Source organism: Muntiacus reevesi, chromosome 3, assembly GCF_963930625.1.
Source record: "Muntiacus reevesi chromosome 3, mMunRee1.1, whole genome shotgun sequence".
Taxonomy (NCBI): domain Eukaryota; kingdom Metazoa; phylum Chordata; class Mammalia; order Artiodactyla; family Cervidae; genus Muntiacus; species Muntiacus reevesi.
In genome coordinates this window covers 101,436,709-101,442,708 of record NC_089251.1, presented here as the reverse complement: position 1 = coordinate 101,442,708, position 6,000 = coordinate 101,436,709, and positions in this window count along the sequence as shown.

The following is a 6,000-nucleotide window of genomic DNA, read 5'->3' as shown; positions in this document are numbered from 1 at the left end:
CACATGTTAGCTGCCACCACAATCCCAGGTAAGTAGGTGTCACTGTAGGCAAGTTCCAACAGTGAGGAGAAATCACACATGAAGTGGCCAGTGACACTGGGACCACAGAAGGTCAAGACCATCAAGAAAAGAATCTGCACAGTGGCATGTAGGATCCCTCCGATCCAGGCCACGACAACCAGGAGCTGGCAGAGCCCCTGTCACATGATGGTCGTGTAGTGCAGAGGCTTGCAGATGGCCACATAGTGGTCGTAGGCCATGACAGTGAGGACGATCACCTCCGATGCTGCCAGGAAGTGTTCTAAAAAGACCTGAGTCATGCATCCTCGCCAGGAGATGATTCTCCTTTGGTGAAATAGGTCAACAGTCAATTTGGGGATGGTAACAGATGTGAAGGAAGCATCTAATAAGGCCAAGTAAGTGAGAAAGAAGTACATGGGAGCAGAAAGTGTAGGGCTGAGGGAGATGGTGATGACAATGAGCGGGTTGGCCAGCATAGTGAAGAGGAAAGTGAACAGAAAGATAATGAAGAGTATTTTCTGCACGTGTGGATTCTGTGTGAGTCCCAGGAGAACAAATTCAGTCACATTGTTGGGAGCCCTGAGGACATCCATTCAGTAAGCAACAGCTTCTTGGGATAAAGAATGATACTCATTAATCAAGAAAGGCTTGTGATCTGACTTTCTTAGAACAAAATAGTCACTGAGCAACATGTCCTTGGAGCTTTAGCCCTGTACTCATTTCAGTTCTTTTTTATTTTCACCATCATATTTTGCATCTCTTTAGACATCTTGTACCTGTCACTTGTAAAACATCAGTAGGGCTGCATTTGGTGTTTAATTTGCCAAGAAAACACTGGGCTGTCTACATGAGATTTGGATTCTCCTACAGGTTCCAACTCCTTTGGACTAAGTCACTTCAGTGCCCCATGCTTCCCAAGCCCTACTCTGTCTGTGAGGTAACAAATTGCAATTTTCAGAGGTATCTTGTAAGCGGAGAAGTGCTATACACAGGCAAGAGTTAGTCTCTCTTCCATGAGAATTTATATTCCAACCCTCAGGTCAAACTGTGGAAAGAAAAATATAAGGTCAAGAAATATCTATCACATGAAGGGAATTTAGTGAGATGTTTGTAAGTCCTTGGAGACACATGCTCCCTGGTACCTACCAGGACACATAAGCTATTCATCACTTACCACAGTGCCTGGAATGTCTGCATTGCCTGAAACCTAGCGGGTGATGAGTAAGGGCTTGGTATTAGATGGCCATCCTCGAAGCGTAAGCATATGTCCGCTTCCCCAAATCATAAACTCAGCAAGAATTCAAGTGCTCTTGTCCTTCAGCTTTTTTTATCTGTAATCTCTCTACTTTATAAGAAACAGATAAACATTTGAAAGGAAGCTACACTCCAGTATAACAGTTTCTGACACACTCCCTAGAGTAACCATGAAAGTATTTAATTGCTTCTATGAAAGTGCACATATTGGGTCATTTTTCTTTCAAGATAGTGTGTTTGTTTGTTTGTTTTTAATTCTTCAAAATTCTGCCCCACATACAATTTAGCATTGCCATATTCTATAAATTTATAGCTTTAGAAGACTTGGATTAAAACATAAACTCTTGCGTAGATATTCAACACACAAGGATCTATCAGGCATAGGAAATCCTTATTTTCAAAGTTCTAACAATAAAAATTACTACAATATTGTAAAGTAATTAGCCTTCAACTAATAAAAATAAAGGAAAAAAACAATAAAAATTTAACAAGGAGAACAGAAAGAAATACTCTGCTAGATAAATTAGAGTGATACCTAATACAGTATACATATAAACATATATATCAATACACCAACTATCAAAACATGTATATGATTCATTGCTTACTATTAACTCCTATTACAGATTCCTTCATCAAACAAATATTTATTGAACCCTTGCATATTAATACATATTAATGTATGTTGCTCACATAAAATCATGAAAAGTGATGCTATTGAATTAATTTAATTCCTGAAATTGTATCATCAAGCAGCAGCAGCACATCTATCCATGTCATGCATGCCCTTCCCACTCCTTTATGTTTCTGCTCCATGCATTCTCATGCCTTCTTCTCCTGTCTTCCCACAGCAGCAGTCTCCCATCATTCCTGGTTACAGGATGTGTTACTAATATAATTTGGGGTTATAAATTTGTCAAAGAGAAGAAAAATAAATATAATTAAATATATTCCATACAGCATGTCTTTTCAAAGATAAACAGATAGAAACTTTTTTTTTTAATTTTCCAAGATGAAAATTGTATGCATACGTGGGAACACAATGCAGCAGCTTCACTGAACTCCCTCCTTCTTTAGTGGGATCTCCCAACAGATCAAAGAAGAGATGGTATAAATAAAGTAAGAATTAAACACAGTTCATAGAAATGCTTTATAAACAACTATGAAACAAAATTAATTACTTTTTAAATTTTTCTTTGACTCCATAATACTTTTTCTAGGAATAAAGGTTAATGTAAACTATTTTAGGAGAAACATCATTATGCACAAATATGTTCAACATAATCATTGGGTGTGAAATGTTCCACAGTGGAGAAACGGATAATTAAAATATAGTGGATCCTTTTGAATAATTTGTAGTTTTTAACAGATGCTTTTAAAGTTGTGCAATATAATTAAAAGTTTATCAATTATAATATTAAGTGAGGAAAAATTTGGGTGCATATTTTAATTGTATAGCTATTCTAATTTATATCATTGTAGCTAATTATATTATTAGCTCAACTAATTTAAATACATATCAATAAAAAATATTCTAAAATATTTTTACTTCTAAATTGCTTAGTACTGTAGTCAATTCTACCTTTCTTGATGTTGTGTATGCTTAAGAAGGTTTTAAACCTCAGGTAAATTTGGATGAGGACTGATTATATAATTTGAAACATACATTTATACCTGAGAATATATGATTATGTGATTTCAAAAAATAATCTCACCTATGAAAATGTCTGACCTAGTGCCATGGCCAGGCCCCAGGCAGCTGTTAGTTCCCCAGGAAAGAAGTAAAGTCATAAGATTAAAAATGTCAGTTATATCGGTGTCTCTTGATTGTACCTTTGGATAAGTCTTAAAAGCACTACCACATATCCTATTTGTGGGCAAAGTCTATGAAACTTCTTATGTGTAGCTAATTAGAACTCATGGGTATTTTTCCATCATCGTAAGGTACTGCTAACAACCCAATTATTTCATAACAACATCAGAGAAGTACTTTTATAGTATTCTTTTTTAATTTTAAACTTCATCTTTAAGTCTATGTGAAAATAAAGTGGAAAGGGTTAGTTACTCAGTAATGTCTGACTCTTTGTGACCCCTTAAACTGTAGCCAATCAGATTCTCCTATCCATGGGATTCTCCAGGCAAGAGTACTAGAGCAGGTTGCCATTTCCTACTCCAGAGGATCTTCCTAGCATAGGAACTGATCCCAGGTCTCCTGCATTTGGGCATATTCTTTAAAACATAGTCACAAAAGAAAAACATAGCAACAAGTTGAACACTTTTGGACTTGGATATTTGATAGTAAATGAGCGTAAATACAGAGTCTGAGTATTTGGTACTTATAAATTAAATGTTTCAATGCATTGCTATCAGATTTTTAAATATGCATTATATTATTTTATTTTGAAGAGATGGTTAGATAGCATCACCTACTCAATGAACATAAATCTGAGCAATCTCCCAGAGACAGTGAAAGACAGGGAAGCCTGGCATGCTGTAGGCAATGGAGTCACAAGTCAGACACAGTTTAGTGACTGAACAACAATTTCATTTTTTTTTTTTTTTTTTTTAACAATTTCATTTTAACTGATCTACCATTCATGGCAACCCACTCCAGTACCCTTGCCTGGAAAACCCTATGGACGGAGAGTGTGGTAGGCTACAGTCCATGGGGTCGCAAAGAGTCAGACACAACTGAGCAACTTCACTTCACCATTCATGATAGGCTTCTCTGTTGGCTCAGCAGTAAGAAATCTGCCAGTGCAGGAGACATGTTCAATCCTTGGGTTAGGAAGATCCCCTGGAAAAGGAAATGGCAAACCGTTCCAGTATCTTTGCCTAGGAAATATCATGGACAGAAGAACCTGGAGAGTCCATGAGATAGCAAAGAATAGAACACTACTAAACAACATTAACGACCATTCATAGTAGCCATAACTTCTAAATATTGCATTTGGTTATATGTTAAGTGATAAGTGAGCCTCATTATAAATTCAGTGCTTCATACCAGATAAATGTTATGGTACTACTTCGAAGTAGTTGTTTCTTCTGTCAATTGCAGAAATAGATGAACACGATAATGATGAAAATAAATCTATCTTTCAATTATATTCAGAGATGGTAAAATGCATTTGTCATTTAAAAGTAATCTTATAATATCCATATAAGGTATTAAAAGTAGGAAACAATATTCAGAATTTATATTAAAAAACATAAGAAAGAGAATAGGAACACATCTACCATGCAGAAATAAGAAACCAGGCCATTAAACCCTGGGACAGGACAATTATCTTTAAATTATGTTTTTATGACTAAAGTATCATGATAGTCTTATATTGCCACCAACTGTGAGGCCCATTATAATTATCTAGTAAAAGAGATAAAACTGACATTAAAAATGTTTGGTAGCAAAATTCAATTCAATTCAGGAATATTTTTATTTATTTATTTCTTTTTCTTTTTTTTTTTTTTTCATTTATTTTTATTAATTGAAGGCTAATTACTTTACAAAGCCAGGCGAGCGTCCGAGAGGAGGTACCCCATGTCCAAGGTATGGAGCAGCTGCTGTGCTTTGCTGGAGCAGCTGTAAAGAGATACCCCACATCCAAGGTAAGAGAAACCCCAGTAAGACAGTCAGCCAAGAGAGGGCGTCAGAGGACAGACAGACTGAAATCACAATCACAGAAAACTAACCAATCTAATCACAGGACCACAGCCTTGTCTAACTCAATGAAACTGAGCCATGCTGTGTAGGGCCACCCAAGATAGATGGGTCATGGTGGAGAGTTCAAACAAAATGTGGTCCACCGGAGAAAGGAATGGCAAACCACTTCAGTATTCTTGCCTTGACAACCCCATGAACAGTATGAAAAGGCAAAAAGATAGGACACTGAAACATGAACTCCCCAGGTCAGTAGGTACCCAACACACTACTGGAGATCAGTGGAGAAATAACTCCAGAAAGAATGAAGAGATGGAGCCAAAGCAAAAACAATACCCAGTTGGGGATGGGACTGGTGATGGAAGCAAGGTCCAATGCTGTACAGAGCAATATTGCATAGGAACCTAAAATGTTAGGTCCATGAATCAAGGCAAATTGGAAGTGATCAAATAGGAGATGGCAAGAGTGAACGTTGACATTTTAGGAATCAGCGAACTAAAATGGACTGGAATGGGTGAATTTGACTAAGATGACCATTATATCTACTACTGTGGACAAAAATCCCTTAGAAGAAAGGGAACAGCCATCATAGTCAACAGGAGTCTGAAATGCAGTACTTGGATGCAATCTAAAAAATGACAGAATGATCTCTGTTCATTTCCAACATAAACCATTCAATATCATGGTAATTCAAGTATATACTCCAACCAGTAATGCTGAAGAATCTGAAGTTGAATGATTCTATGAAGACCTACAAGACCTTCTAGAATGAACACCCAAAAAAGATGTCTTTTTCATTACAGGGGACTGGAAAGGAAAAGAAGGAAGTCAAGAAAAACCTTGAATAACAGGCAAATTTGGCCTTGGAGTACAAAATGAAGCAGGGCAAAGGCTTATAGAATTTTGCCAAGAGAATTCACTGGTCATAGCAAACACCCTCTTCCCACGTCATAAGAGAAGACTCTACACATGGACATCACCAGATGTCCAACACCAAAATCAGATTGATTATATGCTTTCCAGCCAAAGATGGAGAAGCTCTATACAGTCAGCAAAAACAAGACCAG